This window comes from Kogia breviceps, chromosome 3, assembly GCF_026419965.1.
Source record: "Kogia breviceps isolate mKogBre1 chromosome 3, mKogBre1 haplotype 1, whole genome shotgun sequence".
Lineage (NCBI taxonomy): Eukaryota > Metazoa > Chordata > Mammalia > Artiodactyla > Physeteridae > Kogia > Kogia breviceps.
Window position 1 is genome coordinate 63,276,893 of NC_081312.1, and position 27,890 is coordinate 63,304,782.

Consider the following 27,890-nt stretch of genomic DNA (forward strand, 5'->3'; position numbering starts at 1 on the left):
ACTTGCTTCTACCACCACATTACCAACTGAGCTACTCTTGCTAATGTGATGCATTTTTTTTAATTAGAGCAATTTGTTTTGTAGGATGAGCGATACCTTTCTAAAGATCCCATTCCTGCTGTTTCTGAGCCTCTTCGCCTTGAGAACCCTTCTGCACCAGTGAGTCTAAAGGTAGTCTTGCTTTGAACAGAAGCAGAGTGCTGCATTTCAATACTACAGACTACTTCAAAATCATGTTTTTATTTCCCAGAAAGAGTAGTTTAAAATGCACTACACTTCAGTGGCTGCACCCTGCCTGAGCCCAGCACCATGGAGCCCTGAACAAGCTCTGGAAAGGACTCACTTTCCTCCTTTTGCTGAAAGATAAAGGTGGGTCAAGGGGTGAGCCCCAGGGCTCTCTTGGAGCCACATCCAATATGTCATGCCTGGTTCTTTTCCATGTCCATGCTCTGGTTCAGCGGTAACTGCAGGAAAAGGTTAACCCCCATCCCAATATTCACAGCCAATGACAGCAGAGCCAGGGGACAGTTGATCTGAGAACCCTCTCCGCACAACTTCTGAAAGAAACCCCCAAATTTTATCCCCTTGCCTCACCCCCTACACCTCTGCCCCAAGGGAAAAACCTTAAAATTTCTACCTCAGAGATTTGGCTCCACAAGGAATTAAGCAAACACTTTAAAATAATAACAGAAGAGTGAAATATAACACTTCCATTCTGAAGAGTCTATAGTGCTTTCATATCTGCTTTTTCAATTACCCATAGAGATGTTTTAATTTAACATTTGGTGGCAGGAAATCCTGAAAGAAGAAAGTGGTAAGTAGACAGATCTACATTTTAAAATTGAAGAAGTGGTGACTTCAGATTCCCCAGGCTGTTATGCTTGTTCTGTAGCATTTTATTTTAGATTCGTGTTTCTCTATTACTTTAAGAAGAGAGAAATTTACAAAGTACACAGTAGGCAAGGATTAATCAATTTTCACAAAAGGATTTTTCACGGGTTTCTTTAAGTTTCTTTAGCACATATTAACCTTGTTTTAGTTTACAAAATTATTAAGTATAAAGTGGACAAAGAGTATAATCACCCATCACTAGCAACATCTAAACTAAATCAAATTTAACAAAGATTATCGAGAGGTATTTTTTACTTTCAGGTATTAGGCTAATAAACAACTGTTAAGCAGCTATCATGCCAGTGTTAAATGCAAGATAAACCAAATCTAGTAAGATACACGTTCTGCCTTTGGAGCTCCCACAGGGCCACACAGACGTCCAGCACTGCAGCCCACTAGGTGTGGGTTCTCAGGGCAGAGCTTCTGTTCACCTCACCGGTATTGTATCTGCTCCAAGTGGTTTTGAGGGAGCAGCCAAACACAACGACTTTCCTGCACCCTCTTCTTCAGCCCTCAGGCGTCCCCATCAAAACTAAAAGTAACCAGTTGGGACGCTAGGAAAATGCCCAGAAGTCCTCTGGGAGAGGAAATTAATCATTGTAGTACCAGTTCTCTTCACCTCTGACCCCAATTGTCAACCATCTGTTCACTTTATTAGGAAGTTTAAAAAGGAGAAAAGATAATAAAACTCCCAGATGTATTCACTGGCATCTACTGTAAGAAATCTGAGTGTGGGTGTTAGAACTAAGCAGGTAACTGGAAAGTTAGAAAGTTAGATTCTCAGTTTGGGGTTGTTTTCCTTTCATCTGTTTATGACAGCACACCCTGTCCTAATATGTACAATTGAGAACCCACTTTGAAGACCACAAGGCACTGAAAAAAACATTCTTAAAGTGGGGAAATCTACAGTGTTCAAAAAAAAAACCAGACACCCCAAATAACTATTTGTTTTACCAAATAAATAAATAACCATTTTAAGCTTTAAAATGAGCGAGATGTAATATTTGTTGAACATTTATTATGTGCCAGACATTGGGTTAAGCACTTTATGTACCCTTTAGTTTTCACAAGAACCCTCTGAGTTAGGTACTAGTATTATCTCCGTTTTACAAATGAAAAAACTCAAGAATGGAAAGGTTAACTAACTCACTCAAGTACACAGCTAGAGATTGATTTGTGGAGCTAGTATTTTTTTTAGTTCAACCACTAAGCTATGCTGCCATATCCTGAAAGAATATTTCTATGAAACCTCAGAAAATTTGAGATTTGAAATCACCCACAGAAAAGACTGTGAAGGCTACTCTCATACAATATCTGAGCAAATGAGAAAAGCAGACAATCATCCCTAACACTTACTGAGCATTTGCCATATTCTAGGCACTATGGCAAGCACTTCATGTGCATTTTCTCATTTAATTCTCACAATCCTATTAAGAAGGTTGTTATTATTATTCTCACACCCATTTAACCAGTGAAGAAATGGAGGTATGAAAGAAGATCACACTGTGACCCAAGACCACAGGATAGATTTGAACTCAACTCTGAGTCCAGAGCTAGAGGTTTCACTTTGGAATTAATATTTCAAACAAAACCATGCATGAGTTAGGGTGGGGTTGAGCTTGAGGATATCTCAGACACTTAGGAGTTTACAATGTAAAGTACTTATCTTTTCTTGTTTTAAAACTACTGATATTTCTGTGGTGATTGTGCAGATTTTTCATGAGAAGATTAATAAACTAAGAACTTTAAAAAAAAAAAAAAGAAATACTGACACAAGCAATATAACCCATCCATTTCTCTTTCACTTAACATTCTAATCACCAGATTATTGCCTTTGGAGAAGGCTCCTGTATCTAATAAATATTTGAAGATACATCTTTAAAACAAGGAAGTTACCTAACCCAAAGCGCTAACTCTAACAAGAATTCATCATCTATTTGCAGTCCTCACTTGCGCATCTGGTTATGCCATAGATTCAGAGGCACTGGAGCATATCAGAGGCATTTATGAACTTAAGGTGCTCCAGGAACTTAAGATACAAAGCAAGGCAGTCTAAGAAGAATGTCACATTTTTGTTAGGCAATGTCCTTTCTTTATGTGAGTTTAATTAAGACAACACAATCCTTACTTTTAAAATAATAATATATAAAGATGAGAAAATTCTCACGGAAGCATCAAAATATTGAGTGGGTAGAACAGACTCTTATTTCCTTTGAGTGGTTAGAACAGTCTCTCATGTGAGTATCTAAACACCTATTTAGATCATTCAAATGCCATGCACGTCAAAACACTCCAACTTAACACTTCCTTTGAAGTCACGACAATCAGTTTTTATTAGTGTCATTATTTAGCATTTCTATAGCACTTCACTTTTGACAGGTGCTTTATAATTATTTCTACTCTTGGTTAACTCCTACTCATTCATTAGCATGCAGTTACTTTCCCAATAAAATATATACATTCCTTGACAAAACTGAATCTAACCAAAACCAAGAGGTTCTTATATCAGAATTTCAGACAAACATGTATCCACAGGACAAATGAGGCAGATAGACAGATGATAGATGGATGATAGGTAGATAGGTAGATAGATAGATAGATAGCTACAGTGACATATAAGAAAATAATTCCAAGGATCAGTAACATTCTTGTATTCTTGGCTTGGTTCAACTGCAGCTTGGGATTATCAGTCATGTCCCTATGTTGCCAATGACAGCATGAATAAAAGAGAGACCAGTGGTCTCATATGAACGAAAATTGTTGAAAGAGTAAGTGAATATGGCAGAGACTGCTAATTATTAGCCAGTGTCCAGTCTCTCTTTCTTTACATAATAGAATTTCCAGCCACTCATCTAGACAGTACATTTCCCAGCCTCCCTTACAGCTAGAAGTAGCAACATAACTAAGTTCAGGCCAATGAGATGTGAGAAAAATATGTGCAGCTTCTGAGTCATCTCCTTAATCATAAAGCTGCTTGTCATGGACCACAATGAGGCTGGTTAGTATCTGTCACCATACATAATCATAAACTTTTTTTGTTGTCATAAGAACTTTTTAGATCAAATCTCTTAGCAACTATCAAATATGCAAAGCAGTATTATTAACTATAGTCACCATGCTGTACATTGCATCCCCATGACTTAACTTATTTTGTAACTGGAAGTTTGTACCTTTCAACTGCCTTCACTCATTTCTCCCACTCCACACACCCTGCCTCTGCTAACTACCAATCTGTTCTCTGTATCTATTAGCTCAGTTTTTTCTTTTGATTCCACACATAAGTAAGATCATGTGGTATTTGTCCTTTCCTGTCTGACTTAATTCACTTAGCTTAATATCCTCAAAGTTCACTCACATAGTTGCAAATGGTAAGATTTCATTCCTTTTTATGGCTGAATAATATTCCACTGTATATATATTCCATATTTTCTTTATCCATTCATTCATCAGTGGACACTTAGGTTGTTCCATATCTTGGTTACTGTAAGCAATGCTGCAATGAACATGGGGGTTGCACAAATCTTTTCAAGTTAGTGTTTTTGTTCCTTCAGGTAAATACTCAAAAGTGGAAATTCTGGATCATGTGGTAGTTCTATTGTTAATTTTTTGAGGAACCTCTATGCTGTTTTCCATAGCACTGCACCAATTTACATTCCCACCAATGGTGTAAAAGGGATCCCTTTTCTCCAAATTCTTGCCAACCCTTCTTATCTCTTGTCTTGTTGATAATAGCTATTCTAACAGGTATGAGGCAATATCTCACTGTGGTTTTGACTTGTATTTCCCTGATGATTAGTGATGTTGAGATCTTTTCATGTACCTGTTGGCCATCTGTATGTCTTCCTTGGGAAAATGTCTATTCAGATATTCTCCCCATTTTTTAATTGAATTGTTTGGGGGTTTTGTTACTGAGTTGTGTGAGTTCTTTATATATTTTGGATATTAACCCCTTATCAGATATATGATTTGAAAATATTTTCTCCCATTCAGTAGGTTGTCTTTTCATTTTGTTGATAGTTTCCTTTACTGTGGCAAAACTTTTTAGTTTCGTATAGTTCCACTTGTTTATTTTTGCTTTTGTTGTCTTTGCTTTTGGAGTCAGATTCAAAAAAATCATCACCAAGATGAATATCAAGGAGCTTACCACCTATGTTTTCTTTTAGGAGATTTATGGTTTCATTTCCTACACCAATTCTTTAATCTATTTTGAGTTAATTTTTGTGTATGGTGTAAAGATAGGGGTCCAGTTTCATTCTTTTGCATGTGGCTGTCCAGTTTTCCCAATACCATTTATTGAAGAGACTATCCTTTCCCAGTTGTACATTCTTCGCTCCTTTGCTGTAAATTAGTTGACCATATATATACATAGGTTTATTTGGAAGCTGTCTGTTCTGTCCCTTTGATTTATGTGTCTGTCTTTACGCCAATACCATACTGATTTTATTACCATAGCTTCATAATATAGTTCAATGTTAACAATATCAGGCAATGATGCCTCCAGCTTTATTCTTATTTTTCAAGATTGCTTTGCCTATTTGGGGCCTTTGGTGGTTCCTTACAAACTTTAGGATTGTCTATCCTATCTCTGTGACAATGACATGGGCATGGGTATTTTGATAGGGATCACACTGAATCTGTAGATTGCTTTGGGTAGTATGGACATTGTAGCAAAATTAATTTTTCTAATCCATGAGCACAATATCTTTCCATTTGTTTGTGTGTTTTTCAATTTTTAAATTAACATCTTATAATTTTCAGTATATAAACTACCACAAATTCTAAATAAATTTCAAACAATTTCAAATAAGTTAATAATTCTTACTGAAGCTGAGAAACTCAAATAGCATACAACTGATTCATCAATACAAAAGATTTCTTATTGGGCTAATGGTGGACCTGAGACTCTAAGTTCTCAGAAGGCAGGAATATGCCCTATTCATTTTTTTTAATTTCATAAAATAAACAAGCAGGAATCATTTTATTTCTACTGTCGAAGAATTATCATGAATTATTCAAGATTTAATTGCATCAGGATAAATTAAGCTTTCACTGTGGTTTAATACAACAGATCTTTGCAAAACTAAATGAGCTTACTGACTGCTGAAGCTTTTAAATTAACTGAGTTTAATTTTCACACGACCAATTGTTTTTATGGTTTATATAATCATTGACCATTTTTTCAAAAGCATTTAAAATGACTGAAAAGCAAAGGTTTCCAAAGTCTATGAAATAAGTAAAATCTTATTGATTAGAATTAGAACATTTACCTTCCTCAAGGAAAAAAATGTTACTGGCTTGAACATTTTTATCTATTCTGAGTTGAGAAAATGAATTCCCTTGGAATTTTTTTTCTCAATTTTACTAGCAAATATTGAACTACTTTGAAGCTACTCACCAGTCTTAAACCTTCAACTCACATCCCACATCTTAATCATCCCAAGATGAAGGCTTACTGTCTTGACGCTGGGTAGCAGTGCTTCCTCACGGCTACTGAGTAAGAAGCTCACCAGCTCATTAGCAGCCCTCTGACCTTGACCAAGCAGCTGACAAAGCAATCCCATCCCACCTGCACATTCATTCTGATTTGCAACAATAAGACAAGATCTGGATGGAAAGATGATGGAAAACTCAACTGGAAATTGTCTAACAGTTACACTCTTCCTTGGGCAGAGAACCAGGGAGCTTAGATCTCTGAGTCAGCCAAGTAACTGCAATTCCTTGCATCAGTGTAGTAGGGTACCAGTGCCTTGGAGGTGAGCATTTGCTTGGGAATGGGTTGTCCACGGAGAAAGAATGCAATAGGTTTGCACAGAACTTCCAGGCTTCACGGGTCGTAGAAGGCCGTCGTGACAACACCCCCATTCTTCTCGATTGCAGCGATGGCCAGCTCTGAAGCCAGCTGTACTTCAATATTAACTTTCGCCTTAAAGGTGTCAGCACCCTCCTCTACCAGCTGGGCACCATAATCCCTTTTAGACGGCTGGAAGGACACACCTCTCCCATTGACAAATTGGGTTAAGTCAACAGGTTGTGTAGAATAAACTCGACCCAAATCAAAAAGATACTGCAGCCTGTTGAGAGTCAAAGGCTGATACTGGTGTCTGAAGCTATGTCCTTCATTAAACCCATATTTTGGGATTCGAAGGTAAAATGGAGTCTGGTGTCTCTCGAAGCACAGCCAGGGCCAGGTTCTCTGTTGTTCTCCCTTGTGGCCCCTGCCACATTTTCTACCTCTTCTCTGACCTCTTGGTCATCTTTCCGGTTTCCTGGAGCCTGGGTTTGGCCTCAGGTTAGCCAGGCTCACACAGGGCAGGGCCTGCAGCAAGTCCAGGGACTGGGTCCCCCTCGCCCCACAGTGGACCGGCCATGACCCACGCACCCAACAAGCCACAAGGGCTCTGGGCTGCCAGAGCCTGCCTTATTCATTTTTTATCCTCTTCCTTCTTTGTACCTTAACTCTAATATGTAGATAAGCACCAATATCTTGGAACCATCTAAGGATTAAAAACAAATGCCTACTACAGAATTTATTGCTATTATCTTTATCCCAATGACCCTCATGTTCTGCCATTTGCTGGTTCTGAGAAATGCAACCATATTTTTAATTATTAGACTTATTGTAGAGGTTGTGAAAATTTAGACCTGCAGACATTAACTTTTTGGGATGTAGAATTTATTCAGCATCTCGTCTATGCCTGTTTCTGTGTTAATTACTTCCATACAACATTACCCATTTAAAGTAGACATCATCATCTCCACTTAAAAGATGAAAAAACTAAGACATAGATTAAGTGATCTGCCCAAGATCACATGGCTGGTAAATAATAGAGCTTAGACTAGAATACAGTTTTCCTGACCCACCAGACAGTCTTCTTTCTGAGAGCTCTACTCAATTGCCTCATCAATTTCTGATACATTTTTACATTTCAAACTTTGGACCCCCCCAAAAAGTGGGGGCATAATAATGGCCAGGTATTGATGGATAGAATAATTAAAAGGTAATCCTACCCAGAATATAAAGATCAGGAAGGACCATGGGTAAACACATCAGAGCAATTCTTCCCTAAATAAAAACCGGGAAACTTTCCAAGAAGACATCACTATTAACATAAACATTTTTATTCACTTTTGAAAGTTATCATCTAATTCAACATAATTCTTCACCATATGTCTAATTGGAATCTGTCTGGATTCAAAGATGCTGATGAGAGTGAATATATCAAGGTCAGGAATTGTCTAGCTATACAAGACTCTAGGTGGTTGAATTGTACATCTTTTTCCCATAAAACTTTACACTTACTTAATGAGATATCCCATATGCTCAGTCGTAGACGTTTTGATCAGAAGAGGTCCAAGAATAGAAAAAAGCAGTGTTTTGAATTTCCACTTTGATGTTGTTTTGTTTGTTCATCATTATTTGTAATTTAGTTGGCTCTAATTAAAGCTAAAGAGAGAAGAAGATGAAATGAGTTATCTATGCAATTCTTAGTCCTCATAAAGGGAACATAAGAGTATCTAGGAATCTTGGGTGCCAAGTAAATATAAACTTGGTTTCACATCTCTGAAATTAAACTTCCCACTTTCCAGACAGAGAAGTCTGGTGTGAGACCATAGGCAAGCCTTTTTAAGAGGAAATTACAGTTGGAGATGGAGATATTAAAATTCATGATTCTAAAAAAGTGTTGTGACATAGTTTATGGCAATGACTCTCACCCATTCCCAAAGAAAAGCATGATTCCAGTCAAGAGGTGACCCCATCCTCTTTACCCACTGATACACTGCAGGCAACTTTGCCTTCACAAAAGAGGGCTTTCAGAGTTTTAAATAAACAGGTAAGAGTTCCAAATAGTGAGTTAAGAAATGCTATATTACTGGCTTCCCTCCAACTGTGTACTAAATAAGGGTGGGGCTAGGTAAAGGCAGGGAACCAGTTAGATTGCATAGAAAGACCTATGTAGGAGGTACTTTGTTTGATGGACCCAGTGAACACAGATAGTCCCCTCCCACTCGGCATGTCTAAAGCATACCCTTGATTCTCGGTGCTTCTGATGAAGTTTCTGCTTCAATGGGACAATGGCTTTCTATCAAAGAGTGTCATAACATCCTATCAAAGAGTGTCATAACACAGAACTTTTCTAATTGGTGTGGAGAGCTCTGCAAGAGCATATTAGTTGTAAGCCATAGCATCACCTCTCTTTAGGGAGAGGGAACAAAATTTAAACACACAGGGAGACAGATAATGAATTGCCTTCTTGGCAACCCACCACTCTACTGCCAATGGGATCTCTGTGACAAGTTATGAAATTCGAGTCAAAATATTTATCTCAGCCACTTACTCAAGTGGTAGACCCAATTTTAGGCACCCCACAGATAGGGTACCAATAAAGAAAAGTCTTCTCTTCATTTTCTGCAGTAGCACGTTTAACTTTTAGCACCTATGGGTGTTCTGTTTTCTCCAGTAAGGATATAGCTGTCTGTAAAGTATACCCATGTATTTCTACCAATGTAGCAACAACTGATGAATACAGGAAACTATAATAATCTGGATAGTTCCAGAAAAATATAGGAACTAGACTAAGAATAAGAAAAGATTACTACTGGAAAATTTTCAGAATAATCTGATAGAAACAGCCTATCAATAGGGTATAAGAGGGTGAATTAGCTACTATGCCCCCAAAGAAATGCTGATTAGACCAACTAAATCCATAGCTCCCAGAAGATGAGATCTCTGGGTCACCCTAATGGAGCCTAATGATGTAAACTGTACAAGCAAGGCAGGAAATTCTGTGGCTCAAGAGTCAAGGGTCAGGTTCGAGAACAGAGTGAGCTCTAGGGAATGAGATGGAAGTGGGAAAGGGGAGGAGAGGAGTTCGAAGATGAGTCTCTGAATTGACTACTCTGGGTCCCCACGTGCTCACTGAGTCAAGGCCTGACAGAACCTGGTTACAGGCTTTTGTGAGAGGTGAGGGCTCCTTAGTGGGAATATACTTAACACATAAATAAAATGCACCCATTTAAAATATGCAATTTGATGAGCTTAGACAAATGTATATACCCATGTAATCATCACCCCAGACAAGATATAGAATATCTCCATTATCCCAAAAAGTTTCCTCAAAAACGTTTCCTTTATACTCTCACCCTAAGCCACAGGTAAGCACTGATCTCATTTCCATCACGGTGAATTATTGTCTGTTCTTGAATTTCATATAAGTGGGGTCTTACATTATATATGCTCCTTTTGTCTGGCTTATTTTGTTAAGCCAATATCTTTTGTATTCAACCATGCTATTTGTAGTGGTAGTTCATTCCTCTGTACTGCCAAGTAGCATTTCACTGAATGAATAACACCACAATTTCTTTATCCACTCACCTGTTGATGGACAGTTGAGTTGTCTCCAAGTTTTGGCTATTATGAATAAAGCTGCTATGAACATTCATGTACAAGTCTTTGTGTGGACATACGCTTCCATTTCTCTTGGGTAAACATCTAAGAGCACATTCCTGAATCATATAGCAAAGTGAATGTTTAACTTTACAAGAAATTTCCAAAGAGCCTGTACCATTTTGTAGTCCCATCAGCAACATATGAGACTTCCAGTTACGTCACAGTTCCAGTTACGTCACATCTTTAGCAGTGCTCAATACTGTCAATCTTTAATCTTAGCCTTTCTAGTCTGTGTGCAGTGATACCTCACTATGGCTTTAATTTGTATTTCCCTGAATAATGTTAAACATTTTTTATGTGTTTATTGGGCATTCATATACCTTCTTTTATGAAATATCTGTTCAAATCTTTTGCTCATTTTTAAGTTGTGATGATTCCTGCTACGTTGACTTCAACTTTCTACTAAGTATGACAGCACGTCTGGTCAATTTGATTTAGAGCGAGTAATTTGAAGCTCCCTAATCGCACTGCTAGGCTCAAAATTATTAGCCAGGGTTCAAGTGAAAGGGTCAACAACACATGGAATGCGCAAATCAGATCATATCACTCTCCTGTTTAAAATCTGCAAATGGCTTCCCTTGGCCATTTTATTCCAATTAGAGTAAAATCCAAACTCTTTACTTTGGCCCCCAAAGCCTCATGTGATATGACCTCTGTGTCCCTCTCCAACTTCACCTCTTACTGCTTTTCCCTCACTCACTGTGCTCCTGACACTTCACTCTTCTTTCCGTCCCTCAAACACGCCATATTTGTTCTTGCCTCTGTCCCCTCTGCTTAGAATTATGTTCCCATAGAGCTCAGTGTGCTGCCTTCTTCTAATCATTCAAGTCTTAATTTTAATGTCAAGACTTCCCTGACTAATCCTGATAAACAGCACCCCTCAGTCCTTCTCTATCTAGCACTTGTCACTATCTGAAATTATTTTATATTTTATGCGCGTTTATTGCCTGTTTTGCATCCACTAGAATTCATGTTTCAAGAGTACAGAACTTTATCTTGGTCACTGATGCATCTCTGTGAACTATAAACAATGCCAAGAGCATAGCGCCAGCTCATTAACCGTTTTTGGAAGGGAGATGGGTTGAGAAGAGAGGAAAAGAAAGCAGGTTTTCACAAAAGCGGAAGATAAGGCCCCTCACATCCAGACTCTTACTCTATATGCAAAGTGCTTAGCTTGGGGCTTGGCACAAAGGCTATTTCTCTTCCCTCTCAGCTGTTTGTCCCTTCAAAAGCCCTGAGCCTCTAGAATTGGAGTGGCCTTTGCCAGAGCCATGGAGGGCCATTGTTGGAGAATGCACCATATGGATTCAATCTGAAGGCATCACCACCTTCCAGGCCCCCTAGTCACAACCAAGGGTGGTTTGATTTGTGACATGAGGTTGGTAAGAGAAACAGGGTAGCTTTGGGGGGTAGCTTTTGACCAGAGAGGGAGAAGGGACATTTCAGATATTCTTTTATAAACAACCAGTCTCTTTTTGGATAGCCTCAAGTTTCTGGAGCATTCTCTCTTCCTCACCGTGGCTCAAAGCTTTCAGCTTTCGCTGTGTTTCTATCCTTTTCTCTGAGCCTCTTCAGTGGCAAAAAGCTTCAGCTTGCTTTCTCTGTCATATTACCATCTGCCACTTCTAAACCTCATTTGTATTCCTTCTAGTTTGTAATCTGATCACTTTTATCCTTTATAACAGACTTTAAACTCAGTTTTTTAATTCAAATTGGAAATTCAGTATAAGAAGTGGTTTCTTTTCTCTTCTCCTTCTAGTTTTCAAATATTTTGCTTCTGGTCACTTAAAAAACTATGACAGATGGATGGATGAGTGGGTGGATGGATAGATAGATAGATATAATATTATCCATATTATATTTGTGTCCTTGTGGTTTGGGAGCGTCTTTCAAGGGGCCCATGGCTGGTGACCACACAGAACTACTCCAATACTGGCTATGCATTCTATATCCAATGCAAGTCTTATGAAGCGCCTGTTCTCTGCCCACATACCAACTAATAAACAAAGTCTCCCCCTCTTCTAATTAGTATACTCTCTATAGAGCCATAGATTTTCTCCTTATATTTAGTAACAAATAAAAAGAAAAATTAAAAAAAACTACCCCCAAGGTTTGAGCCAATTTTATATATATATATAAACACTTCCTAAATTAAATGAACCCCTTTTCCTTTCAGATTCCCTCTACAGCATTCTTTTGTGCATTCAATCATTCAATTCCTAAGCAGTTAGTAAAAATATATCATGTGCTAGACGCTGGATATAGGAAAGAGCTGGGGAGGTGGCTGACATGTGCAGGAAACGCTTAAAAGTATGCAGTTCCCACCTTTAAAGTCCTGTATTCTTAATGAAGTACTAAAAAATTACACATCATATATTGTATTAATCAGGGTTCTCCAGAGAAACAGAATCAATAAAATGTGTATATATAGAGAGAGATTTATTTTAAGGAATTGGCTCACGGAACTGTGGAGGCTGCAAAGTCCGAGATTCTACAGGGTAAGCTAGCAGGCGGGAGACCCAGGAAGGAACTGCAGTTTGAGTTCAAAGGCCGTCTGCTGGCAGAATTCCCTTTTCTCCTGGACAGGTCAGCCTTTTTAAAATTAAAGCCTTCAACAGATTGGATGAGGCTCATCACATTATGGAGGGTAATCTGCTTAACCAAAGCCTACTGATTTAAATGTTAATCTTATCTAAAAAATATCTTTGCAGAACCATCTAGAATACTGTTTGACCAAATATCTGGTACTGTGGCCTAGCCAAGTGAACACGTAAGATTAACCATTGCATATATGAAACAATCAGAGAACAATATAAGACAATCTATATTAAATATGATAAACTGAAGAGTCAAATCATAGGTGATAAGAGTGCTAACATTTATTGAGCACTATTAGTGCCAGATCCTTGGCAGAAATTACTTAATACTCACATTAAACCTTTGGTAGATTATATATAATATCTGCTTTTACAGGTGAAGAAGATGAAGCCCAGAGAGTTTGAATAACTTTTCCAAGATCACTTAGCGAGTATTCTAACCCAGGTAAGTGTGGCAACAAAGTCCTTGGAAAGCTAGGCAATATAGTATTCCAGGTGCACAAGGAGGGTAGTGGGGGAAAGCTTGGCTTAGTAACATTAAAATTTCTTCCCCTAGAATGTAAATTGGTGCAGCCACTATGGAAAACAGTACAGAGGTTCCTTAAAAAACTAAAAATAGAGCTACCATATGATCCAGAAATCCCACTCCTGAGCATATATCTGGAGAAAACTCTAATTCAAAAAGATACATGCATCCCCTATGTTCATAGCAGCACTATTTACAATAGCCAAGACATGGAAATCACCCAAGTGCTCATCAACAGATGACTGGCTTAAGATGTGGTCTATATATAAAATGGAATATTACTCAGCCATAAAAAGAATGAAATATTGCCATTTGCAGCAACATGGATGGACCTAGAGATTATCGTACTAAGTAAGGTAAATAAGAGAAAGACAAATACTATATATTACCACTTATATGTGGAATCTAAAATATAATACAAATGAATCTACATACAAAACAGAAACAGACTCAGACATAGAAAACAAACTTCTGGTTACGAAAGGGGAAAGGGAAGTGGGGAGGGATAAATTAGGAGTATGGGATTAACAGATATGAACTACTATACATAAAATAGATAAGCAACAAGGATTTACTGTATAGCACAGGGAATTATATTCAATATCTTGTAATAAGCTACTATGGAAAATAATCTAAAATATATATATACAGATACATGTATATATGTATAACTGAATCATTTTGTGGTACATCTGAAACTAACACAATATTGTAAATCAACTATACTTCAATTTTTTTAAAAAAAGTTCTTCCCCTAGAGTAAGGAAACATCCTTTTTTTCTTTTTTTGCAGTACGCAGGCCTCTCACTGTTGTGGCCTCTCCCATTGCGGAGCACAGGCTCCAGACACGCCGGCTCAGCGGCCATAACTCATGGGCCCAGCCACTCCATGGCATGTGGGAACTTTCCGGACCGGGGCACGAACCCATGTCCCCTGCATCGGCAGGCGGACTCTCAACCACTGAGCCACCAGGGAAGCCCCAACATCCTTTTTCTAACTCATGATGTTATAATCTAATTTTTCACTAACTGATTCTTTATGTGTGTATATCTTCCTTAGGAACAGAATTCCACATATTCATGAATAAGCATGTAACCACATGTGCATGATAAATAAAAGTAAGATTTAATTATTATTCTAGAATGTTTCATTATATGTTTTAACCAATAGTCATGGACAGAGGTGTTTGAATTCCTTCTTTGAGGTGGCGGGAGAGAGGGAGACTAACCAAAAACATATCTTCTTAAATAGGACATCTTGATAGCTTTCAATTTTTTGAAATTACAATAATCTTATAATGAACATTCTCATGTGTATAGCTCATCATGTCCGTATGGTAAACATCTAGAAGTAGAAATATTTTAACAAAGTAGTATCTCAGTGTGATATTAATTTCCCTTTACCTGAGGTTAACTGAGTTAATACCTTTTAATATTTTTATTGGACATTTAGATATTCTTTTTATAAAGTGCTTGTTCAAGTCTTTTTGGCCCATTTTTCTATTTGGGTTAACAGTATTTTAAAATTAATTTGGATGAGTTCTTTTACATATTTGGACAAGTTCTTTATATATTGCAAGTATATTCTCCCAGTCTCTGGCTTTCTTTTCACTCTCTTAATGTTATCTTTTGCTGAACAAAAGTCCTTAATTTTAACTTAAGCATTTTTATCCATCTTTTCATTTAGAGTTAGTGCTTTTTGTGTCCTGCTTAAAAATCCTTGCTTCCTCCAACCTAAGTGTCTATCAATAGATGAATGGATAAGGAAGATGTGGCACATATATACAATGGAATATTACTCAGCCATAAAAAGAAATGAAACTGACTTATTTGTAATGAGGTGGACAGACCTGGAATCTGTCATACAGAGTGAAGTAAGTCAGAAAGATAAAAACAAATACCGTATGCTAACACATATATATGGAATCTGAAAAAAAAAAATGTCATGAAGAGATTAGTGGTAGGATGGGAATAAATCACAGACCTACTAGAGCATGGACTGGAGGATATGGGGAGGGGGAAGGGTGGGCTGTGACGAAGTGACAGAGTGGCAGGGACATATATACACTATCAAATGTAAATTAGATAGCTAGTGGGAAGCTGCTGCATAGCACAGGGAGATCACCTCTGTGCTTTGTGACCACCTAGAGGGGTGGGATAGGGAGGGTGGGAGAGAGGGTGATGCAAGAGGGAAGAGATATGGGAACATATGTATATGTATAACTGATTCAGTTTGTTGTAAAGGAAAAACTAACACACTATTGTAAAACAATTATACTCCAATAAAGATGTTAAAAAATTTTTTAAAAAAAGGGAAAGCTTTTAATATTTCACCATTAAATATCATTTTACTGTATGTTTTTTGAAGATACATATTTTCAGATTAAAGTTTTCCTCTATTCCTAAGTTTTTAAAATAATAATTGTAAGTATTAAATTTTATCAACTATGTATTCTTCAACTTATGAGAAAATCATTTTATTTTTCTCCATCACACTATTAATGTGAGTTACACTGATTGATATTTTTAATATTGAAGCAACCTTATATTTGTAGAATAAAAGTAAGCTGATTGTGACATAGTATCTTTTTTATAAATTGCTAGATTCCATTTACAACTATTTTGTTTAGAACTTTCCATCTGTGTTCACAGAAAGACTGGGTTTTCTTTCTTACAATGTCTTTGTCACGTTTGCATATCAAGGTCATGTTAACTGCATAAAATATGTTGAGAAAAGTTACTTTTCTTTTTTCTATTCTCTGGAAGAATAAAAGAAGGATGTTATTTCTTAGAAAGCCCAGAGATAAACCCATGCACCTATGGTCACCTAATCTATGACAAAGGAGGCAAGAATATACAGTGGAGAAAAGATAGCCTCTTCAATAAGTGGTGCTGGGAAAACTGGACAGCTACATGTAAAAGAATGAAATTAGAACACTCCCTAATGCCATACACAAAAATAAACTCAAAATGGATTAAAGACCTAAATGTAAGGCCAGACACTATAAAACTCTTAGAGGAAAACAGGCAGAATACTCTTTGACATAAATCGCAGCAAGATATTTTTTGACCCACCTCCTATAGTAATGAGGATTAAAAACAAAAATAAACAAACAGGACCTAATGAAACTTAAAAGCTTTTGCACAGCAAAGGAAACCATTAACAAGACGAAAAGACAACCCACAGAATGGGAGAAAATAGTTGCAAATGAAGCAACTGACAAAGGATTAATCTCCAAAATATACAAGCAACTCATGCAGCTCAATAACAAAAAAACAAACATCCCAATCCAAAAATGGGCAGAAGACCTAAATAGACATTTCTCCAAAGAAGATATACAGATTGCCAACAAACACATGAAAGGATGCTCAACATCACTAATCATTAGAGAAATGCAAATCAAAACTACAGTGAGGTATCCCCTCACATCAGTCAGAATAGCCATCATCAAAAAATCTACAAACAATAAATGCTGGAGAGGGTGTGGAGAAAAGGTAACCCTCCTGCACTGTTGGTGGGAATATAAATTGATACAGCCATGATGGAGATCAGTATGGAGGTTCCTTAAAAAACTAAAACTAGAGCTACCATATGAACCAGCAATCCTACTACTGGGCATATATCCAGAAAAAAAACGTAATTCAAAAATACACATGCACTCCAATGTTCACTGCAGCACTATTTACAATAGCCAGGACATGGAAGCTACCTAAATGCCCATCAACAGAGGAATGGATAAAGAAGATGTGGTACATATATACAATGGAATATTACTCGGCCATAAAAAGCAATGAAATTACATCATCTGTGGAGATATGGATGGACCTAGAGTCTGTCATACAGAGTGAAGTAAGTCAGAAAGAGAAAAACAAATATCATATATTAATGCATATATGTGGAATCTAGAAAAAATGGTATAGATGATCTTATTGGCAAAGCAGAAATAGAGACAACAGATGTAGAGAACAAACGTAAGGATACCAAGGGTGGTGGGGGGCATGGGATGAATTGGGAGATGCAGATTGACATATATACACTACTGATACTATGTATAAAATAGATTACCTACTGTATAACTCAGGGAACTCTATTCAGTACTCTGTGGTGTCCTAAATGGGAAGGAAATCAAAAAAAGAGGGGGTATATGTATACGTATAGCTGATTCACTTTGTTGTACAGTAAAAACTAATACAACATTGTAAAGCAACTATACTCCAATAAAATTTTTTTTTTAAAAAGAGAAATAAGTAAATAAATAGATAGATAACCAACAAGGACCTACTGTACAGCACAGGAAATGCTGCTCAATATTCTAACCTAAACGGGAGAAGAATTTGAAAAAGAATAGATACATGTATATGTATAACTGAATCACTTTGCTGTACACCTGAAACTAACAGAACATTGTTAATCAACTGTACTCCAATATTAAATTAAAATTTAGAAAAAAAAGATTAGGGGAAGTTGAGCAATCTAGGCTTGCTGCTATCTACATGGGAAGATGTTTCCTTTAATAACTGTAAAACTACTCAGATTCTCCATTTTTTGATTTATCATTTTTGGTAAATTGATAAATTGTTATTTTTCAGGATTTGGTGTCCATTTTATCTACATTTTCAAAATTATGCACATTAAGTTCTTTATAATACCCTCCTACTTTTTTATGAATTTTGTAGGATGTGTAGTGCTGTCCTCTTTTTAATTCTGGATATTAGTAATTTTGTGCTTTCACTCTTCTATTTCCTTATCAGTCTTCCTAGAAGTTAATCAATTTGACTTATCTTCTCTAAGCACCAAATTTGGCATTTTTATTCTCTCTATTGTATGTTTGTTTTTTACTTCTTTAATTTCTGTTCTTATCATCATAGTTTTCTTCCTTCTCCTTTCTTTGGCCTCAATTTTCAATAGTATTTCAGTTTCTTAAAATAGATACTGGTCATTGCTTCTTCAGCAATATAAGCTTTTTTAAGGCTATTAATGCTCCTTTTTACATGGCTTTAGCTATATCCTACAATAAGTTGTGCTATGTCGTATTTTCATTATCTTTCAGTTCAAAATATTTTCTAGTTTCCATTGTACTGTCTTCTTTGACCCTTGCATAATTAACTACTTTATTTCCAAAAATTTCCACCGTTTCTTGTTATCTTTCTGTTCTTGTCTAGATTAATTGCATTGAGGCCTGAGAACATAATCTGTACAAGTCTATCTTTTAAAATTTGTTGAGAAATGTTTTATGGCTTGGCATCTGTTAAATTTTGGTAATGTTCCATGTTGCTTGAAAAAAACATACTCTGTTGATGGCACCAATTTTATTAGTTTCATTAAGCATATCATTAAGATCTTCACTTATAGTTATTTTTTTGTGTGTGTGTCTTTTAGTTCTATCAGTTACTGATTGATGTGTTTTGCAGTCTCCCACTATGATCATAGAGTTCTACATTTCTAATCTTAGTAATACCAAATTTTGTTTTGTATATTTTAAGCCTAGCTTATTAGGTGCACACAAATTTATAACTCTTCTATCATTCTGAAATGTCTTTTTTCATTTCTAGAAATGTTTCTTGTCTTCAAGTTTACTCTGATTGACAGCAGTATAGCTTTCTTTTGTTTAGGGTTTGTATAGTATATCTTTGTCTATTATTTTAACTTTCAGTTTTTCTTTGTCTTCATATTTAAGGTGTGTCTCTTCTAAGCTTTATACAGTTGGGTATAGTTATTTTTAAATATGGTTTGGTAACTTTTGTCTTTTGACTGGAGAATTTATTCCATTAACATTGAATATACTTACAGTTTAATTTGGGTTCATATTTATCAACTATTATTTTTCCTGTTTTACTTACCACTTTTTTTTTTTTTTTTTTTGGCCACAGCCACAGAGCATGTGGGATCTTATTTCCCTGACCAGGGATCGAACCTGCACCCCCTGCAGTGGGAGCACAGAGTCTTAACCACTGGACCACCAAGGAAGTCCCTCTTTACCATTTCTTCAACCTGTTTTATGTTATTATTTCTCTCCTTCTTGTCTTTAATCAATAAAGTATATATTTTTTCCATTTCCCCTCTATTAACTTGTTAATTATGTATTATTTTACTAATCTTTTAGTTGTCACTCTCATTTACAGAATGCATTCTTGGTTTCTTAGAATATAAATTAATTATTTTATCAATTCTCAGACAATGTTAGGTCCTTAGAATAGTTTAACTCATTTACTTCACCATCACCTTTTAAATTATTTTTATTTTCATGCCTTTTAGTTATACATATATTTTAAAATCTATAAGCCATTATCATTATTATTCTGTATAGCATATATTCCATTATATTTTCCCACCTATTTACCTCTTCTGTGGCTCTTCAATTATTCCTATATTTTTGTGTTTTCATCTGAGATCATTTTGCTTTTGCCTAAGTATCTATCTTTGGTACTTTGTTTAGTGCAAGTCTGTTTATTGAATAATCTTCTCATTTTTTGTCTGGAAATATTTTCATTTCACCTTCTGCTTAAAGGATATTTTTACTGGATATAGAATTCTATGTTGGCAGATATTTTCTTTCAGATCTGGAAATTCTGAACGTTACCTAATAGCATTAGCTAATTTAATCACAAGTGAGCTTATTGAAGTGGGTTTTTATGTCTGCAATTATGAACCTTGATGACTACAGGGTTGCAAATCACTAGTTAGGTGTCCTGTTGAATAATAATGATGAATTTTAATTATACCTTTATCATACTCTAATTTCTTATTCATACTTAACATTGCTTCTAGATTATGTATCATATTTTACTGACTACTCCATCTATTCTCAGTACAGAAACAAGCTCCTTATTTTTTCTCTCTCTTACATTAAATATCTCATAATGCAGGTCCCTCTCACTTCACTACTTTTCTTTTTCCAAATTTTACTGATATATTCCCTTCCATTTATTCTTCTGGGTAATCTTAAAAATTGTTTTATAAAGTTCCCACATAAGCATCATTAGGGTTTTGATTTGAAAACAACATATTTATAAATTAATTTATATTATATTTACAATATTGTCTTTACTCCAGCAATATTATGGCTTCTCAGTTATGGAAGTTTCATGTCTCTGAGAAGATGTGAGTGTGAGTGTATATCCTGTACATTGCATCTTACTTTTGTTCATAGGTATAGAAGCTTTTGTTGATATTTTAAATGAAATACTTTTCCCACAATATTTGTTAACTGGCTTTATACAGAAAAATCCATGTAGAGTTCTCTAATTAGTTATAATCACTTTTCCTTAATCCTTTTGGCTTTCAAGCTGGACAATCATATAACCAGAAAATAGGATTAATTTTGTCTTTTACTTTCCAAAACTTATGTCAATTTTCACACTAAATTATTTATAACTTAAAAGAAAATATTAAATGAGTTATGAAATACGGCATATTCTTAAAATGTAATGATCCATACTATGACATGGATGAACCTGAAAACATGCTAAGTGTAAGAAGTCTGTCATAAAAGACCAAATATTATACCATTACATTTATATGAAAGTCCAGAATAGGGAAATTTATATAAAGAGAAAACACATTAATAGTTGCTTAGGGTTGGAGGTGAGGAAGGAATGTGGGGATACAGGGGTAATAGCTAAAGGGTACAGGATTTCTTCTTGAGGTGAGCCTCAAATTAACTGTGGTGTTGGTTGCACATATATGTGAATATACTGAAAACCACTGAATTGTACACTTTAAAAGGATGAATTGTATGGCATGTGTATTAGATCTCAAAAAAAGCTTAAAAAAAAGAGTTTGACAACTTGCTTCTTTGTCTTGTCCTGACTTTAAAAGAAAAAATTCCAAGCTGGTATTTCAGTTCTATATAATTTTGCTTACAGTTTTATATAGCAAATCATTTTGCTCCAAGGTCTCATTCCCAACCTTCTGTGCTTTGATATATAGTGAAGAGGCTGGAATTCAAAAACTGCATTTCCTAGACACTCTTGCCAGCTGACTTCTGGGAGATTCTGCCAATGGAAGGCACTACTGGAAGACTGGAGGACAGAAGAAACAACATTCTTCCTCCTTCTGGTTTCTGATGACATTTCTGGCAGTAGCAGCAGCAGCAAGGACGACATCAGCTTGCAGCAGCGGCAATAACCCAAAGCAGCAGCAGTGGTGTTAAGTGCAGGCTCCTGGGTCCTGCACAGCAGCTGCCTCCAAAAACCTTGAGCTCTTGTGGCTTAGTGCCCTTGACTGCTGGTAAGCGTTGTCCCTCAAGCCCCGAGGGTACTGTCGTTTACTGCAATTATTGGTTTTAGTAACCTCACCTTCCTCCAGTCCTTCCATTACGCTTGTAATCAATTCCCATATTAAACTTCTGTTTTACATATACAGAGTGGTTTCTATCTCCTTGAGTGAGCCCTAACTGATAGATAGAGTAAGGAATTTTTCTACTCAAATGCGAACAGTTCTCATCAGAATGGATGCTGAATTATGTCAAGTGCTCTTTTTGAATCGGTTAAGAGGATTGTATTGCTTTTCTCTATTGATATTAATGAAATTAATTATATTAAAAGATTTCCTAATATGGAATCATTTTCACACCTTAGGTTTAGGTTCCCCCAAAAGCAGAGCCCAGTATAGGTACCTAGGTACAGGGTGTCTACTTGAGAGGTGATCCAAGGAAACTGGAGTGAGGGAGTGGGGAGAGTGAGACAGAGAAGGAGGAAAAGAAAATAAAAGGTGCATTGATGAGCTGATGACTGCTGAGGGCAACTGGGGCTTAATTTCTTTGGGGGACCCTCAGTGGAATTGGGTAGGATGCATCTTGGAATGCCTCCTCATTGACTTTTAATCCCAATGATAGAAGGTTGTCTCTGGGGACATAAATTCCTCTGCACCTCTGGGCCACACCTCTGGCTGTACCTCTGCATGTAAACTGAGCAAGCACCCAAGGCTTGGAGAAGTCCTGATGCAGATGAACTGAGAGACCAGCTGTGGTGGAAGACAGAGGCGGGCCAAGGGATGTGAGTGGAGCACCAAGGCATCTGCAACACCAGTGTTACAGAATAAACCTGCCTTAGTCCAGCTCATTTATTTTTTTTAAACTGATACTTTTGTATTCAAGTTCATTTTATATGTGGTTTACTTTGTTCATTAGAGTTATTATAAAATGAACTGCAAAGCTTTGAAATATTTAAAATAGTGTCTCTTTCATGAAAGTTTTCAAGAACTGCTTGTAAAACTATCTGGATCCACTGCTTTTCCAGAGCAAAGTCTCAGATGGCCATTTTTTGCATTTCAAGATGTGCCTTTCTTTGCTTCATTTAAACCAGCTATGAAAATAGGATGTGATTGGTCTACTTATGGGAACCAGCATAATTGGCCAAATGACCAGAGCTCTACTTTTACAATTCATGTAAAAAAGAACTCACAAAGCAAAAATTTCCATTCCATTTAGATATAGATATAGATGTCGATCATTGACATAGATATGGATTTTTAACTGTGTTCATTTCTGTCAAGAAAAATAATATTGAGAAAGTACCCAGAGATCTTGCCCACCAAAAAGGCCACAAAGAATTGCTGAATTTCTCAGTTTATAATATTCACTAAAAACAACTGAATTCTTCACACTCAGCACTTGTATTACAGTGCATCAAGGCATGTAGAATATTCTTTATATAATAAAAAAAGAAATATACCTGAGGAAAGAGGCAGCAATGCAAAGGTGGAGGGGTCCCTGGGGCACTAGCAAAAGATGTTTACATTTGGAGAAAGTTCATTTTTTTCTTGTCATAAAAAACAAACTACTTTTAGATTTTGCATGAGATGTTTTGACTTTCCCTTCAGTGAAAAACCATTTTTCCTCGAATAATTTACCTAATAGACATGAAGAACTGCTATCAAGCCTTTTCTCCTCCAGTTACAGCAGCAAGAAAATTATTTTATATCAGCTGCTGACAACTAGTATCCCTCTCAGGGACACATAATGAGAGAACTGTCAGGCAGGATGAGTGTCCAGTACAGAAATATTTAATTAATGCTCTCATCATGCCTCTAGGTAATTCTTCACAGAACTAAGGATATATAGAGAACACCCTCTGATCAGTCCAGGGAATTTTTTTTAAAGTTGCTGCTGAGAGAATTTCAGTTTTCATTTTTTTGAAATCCAAGTTACCTATAAAATTCTATGGACCTATTTTTAAGATGCTTAAACTTTTTGTAATTCAGAAATATTACATAATTTTTATTGTGGTAAAATATACACAACATAAAATTTATCATTTTAAGTGACATTACATTTACAATATTGCACAACCGCCAACCCACTTCCAGAACTTTGTATCATCCCAAACAGAATGTACCCCTTAGATAACATTCCCCCATTTCTCCCTCCCCCCAGCCTCTATTCTACTTTCTGTCTCTGTTAATTTGCCTGTTCCAGGTCCCTGTATAAGTGGAATCGTACAATATTTGTCCTTTTGTGAGTGGCTTATTTCAACTGGCATAATGTTTTCAAGTTTCATCCATGTCATAGCACGCATCAGAACTTCAATCTTTTTTCTTAATTGACGTATAGTTGATTTACAACATTGTGTTAGTTTCAGGTGCACAGCTAGATGATTCATTTCTACATATATATAAATCTATATATTCTTTTTCAGATTCTTTTCCATTATAGGTTGTTACAAGATACTGAATATAGTCCCCTGTGCTATACAGTAGGTCCTTGTCCTTCATCTATTTTATATATAGTAGTGTGTATCTGCTAATCCCAAACTCCTAATTTACCCCTCCCACTCCCCGCTATCCGCTTTGGTAACCGTAAGTTTGTTTTCTATGTCTGTGAGTCTATTTCTGTTTTATAAATAAGTTCATTTGTATCACTTTTTTAGATCCCACATATAAATGATACCATATGATATTTGTCTTTGTCTGTCTGTCTTACTTCACTTAGTTTAAAATTTTCAAGGAGTCATATGCCATAGGATTGAGACAGTATCTTATATTTTAGATCTTATATTTATATTAAGAAAAATGCAGCAGAAAGCAACAGTGAATTCATTTCCACAAAACTTTGTGGGAATTACTTGGTAATTAAAACATCACCTCCATATATTGGAAGACAGTAGTGCAATATGTGTGAGGTACGTATTCAGTATATTCACAAGGCTGGATGTTTGTTCAAGATTCACAGACCCCTGGTAATATTTCCACGGTCCCCAACATGGGAACCACCCATACTCTGGACAAGAACAAAGCCAGGCTGCTCTATCTTAAATCAAGGCCTTTTTACTTTCTTGGAGAATCTTTGTCTCCACTCATGAGTTTGCTTACTGTTCACTGTAAAAACCATGAATAGCACACCTCATTCTGAGGAAGAGCTTCTTCCCTCTGCTGTGCTCTACAAAATGCTGTCTACAAAAAACTGGAGCTCAGGGGTGGGAACTGAGGAAGGGGTGGTGGAGGTATAGAGTAGAAATGCCAAAAAGGTGTTAAACTAAAACCCAGATCTCTGGACGTCTAATGCAATGCTCTTGCCTTTCAAATAAGTAAACAAAGAAAGCATTAAAAAAGTGACTAGCCTTGAGTAAGTTAAAAGTCTCCACTATTTTCCCATCATCATTACTAATGGACAAGAATTTCTTCTATTCCTGGTGAAATCAACAGCACATCTAAAGATAAGAGTCCACCATGGTTGTAACTCCTGAAAACTGACTCTCCTTGGGCTTCTTTTGGTAGACTTTTATCATGTTTAATAAAACCAAATTATAATATCACTCTTGACTTCATCTAACACTCTAAAAGTCCAAAAGAGTAACAATATTACAAAACTGGAAACCTTTAATCAATGACCCATTAGCTTCCTTGGAGAAAATTCTGAAGATTATTCTAGAAAACCTAAAGGTGATCACCTGGCATGACAGTGAATACACCCTGTATAAAAATATTGAGGGAAATAGATGTTTTTAATTTACAAACAGTAAAAGAACATTGTATTTATAAACAGTATTAAAAATCTCTTTTGGGGGGAGAGACAGAGAAGATGGCAGAAGAGTAAGATGTGGAGATCACCTTCCTCTCCACAGGTACATCAGAAATACATCTACACGTGGAACTGCTCCTATAGAACACCCACTGAACGCTGGCAGAAGCCCTCAGACCTCCCAAAAGGCAAGAAACTCCCCACGTACCTGGGTAGGGCAAAAGAAAAAAGAATAAAGAGACAAAAGAATAGGGACGGGACCTGCACCAGTGGGAGGGAGCTGTGAAGGAGGAAAGGTTTCCACACACTAGAAGCCCCTTCACGGGCGGAGATTGCGGGTGGCAGAGAGGAGAAGCTTCAGAGCCACGGAGGAGAGCGCATCCACAGGGGTGCGGAGGGGAAATCGGAGAGATTCCCGCAGAGGATCGGTGCCGACCGGCACTCACCAGCCTGAGAGGCTTGTATGCTCACCCGCCGGGGCGGGTGGGGGCTGGGAGCTGAGGCTCGGGCTTCGGTCGGAAGCCGGGAGAGGACTGGGCCTGGGAACACAGACTGAAGGGGTTAGTGCACCACGGCTAGCAGGGAGGGAGTCTGGGAAAAAGTCTGGACCTGCCGAAGAGGCAAGAGACTTTTCCTTCCCTCTTTGTTTCCTGGTGCGCGAGGAGAGGGGATTAAGCGGGCCGTTTAAAGGAGCTCCAGAGACGCGCACAACCCGCGGCTATCAGCGCGGACACCAGAGAGAGGGGCATGAGACACTAAGGCTGATGCTGCCACCACCAAGAAGCCTGTGTGCAAGCACAGGCCACTCTCCACACCTCCCATCCCGGGAGCCTGTGCAGCCTGCCACCGCCAGGGACCACTTCCCTGGGAGAATGCACGGCATGCCTCAGGCTGGTGCACCGTCACGCTGGCCTCTGCCACCGCAGGCTCGCCCCGCACTCCGTGACCCTCCCTCCCCGCGGCCTGAGTGAGCCAGAGCCCCCTAATCAGCTGCACCTTTAACCCTGTCCTGTCTGAGTGAAGAAAGACGCCCTCAGGCGACCTACACGCAGAGGCGGGTCCAAATCCAAAGCTGAACCCCTGGAGCTGTGCGAACAAAGAGAAAGGGAAATCTCTCCCAGCAGCTCAGAAGCAGCGGATTAAAGCTCCACAATCAACTTGATGTACCCTGCATCTGTGGAATACCTGAATAGACAATGAATCATCCCAAATTGAGGAGGTGGACTTTGGGAGCAAGATATATTATTTTTTTCCCCTTTTTCTCTTTTTGTGAGTGTGTATGTGTGTGCTTCTGTGTGAGATTTTGTCTGTATAGCTTTGCTTTCACCATTTGTCCTAGGGTTCTGACCGTCCTGGTTTGTTTGTTGGTTTATTTGTTTTACTTTTTAAAATTTGTATTCCTAATAATTATTTTTTATTTTAATAAGTTTATTTTATTTTATCCTACTTTATTTTATCCCCTTCCTTCCTCCCTCCCTCCCTCCCTTCCTTCCTTCCATCCTTTCTTTCTTTCTATTTTTTCTCCCTTTTACTCTGAACCTTGTGGATAAAAGGTAATTGGTGCTCCAGCCAGGCGTCAAGGCTGTGTCTCTGAGGTGGAAGAACCAAATTCAGAACACTGGTTCACAAGAGACCTCCCACCTCCACGTAATATCAAACGGTGAAAATCTCCCAGAGATCTCCATCTCAACACCAAGACCCAGCTTCACTCAATGACCAGCAAGCTACAGTACTGGACACCCTATGCCAAACAACTAGCAACACAGGAAGACAGCCCCATCCATTAGCAGAGAGGCTGCCTAAAATCATAATAAGTCTACAGACACCCCCAAACACACCACAAGACGTGGACCTGCCCACCAGAAAGACAACATCCAGCCTCATCCACCAGAACACAGGCACTAGTCCCCTCAAACAGGAAACCTACTCAACCCGCTGAACCAACCTTAGCCACTGGAAACAGACACCGAAAACAATGGGAACTATTAACCTGCAGCCTGCGAAAAGGAGACCCCAAACACAGTAAGATAAGCAAAATGAAAAGACAGAAAAACACATAGCAGATGAAGGGGCAAGGTAAAATCCCACCAGATCTAACACGGCAGTCTACCTGAAAAAGAATTCAGAACAATGATAGTAAAGATGATTCAAAATCTTGGAAATAAAAAAGACAAAATGCAAGAAACATTTAACAAGGACCTAGAAGAAATAAAGAGGAAGCAAGCAATGATGAACACAATAAATGAAATTAAAAATACTCTAAATGGGATCAATAGCAGAATAACTGAGGCAGAAGAACAGACAAGTGACCTGGAAGATAAAAGAGTGGAAATAACTACTGCAGAGCAGAATAAAGAAAAAAGAATGAAAAGAACTGAGGACAGTCTCAGACACATCTCGGACAACATTAAATGCACCAACATTCGAATTATAGAAGTCCCAGAAGAAGAAGAGAAAAAGAAAGGGACT

General features: G+C 37.4%; 1 pseudogene; it reads right to left on the minus strand.

The window, feature by feature from the left end:
* Nucleotides 1–6,574: 6,574 nt before the first annotated feature.
* LOC131752818 (large ribosomal subunit protein uL15m pseudogene) lies at nt 6,575–7,259 on the minus strand (annotated as a pseudogene).
* Nucleotides 7,260–27,890: the final 20,631 nt, after the last annotated feature.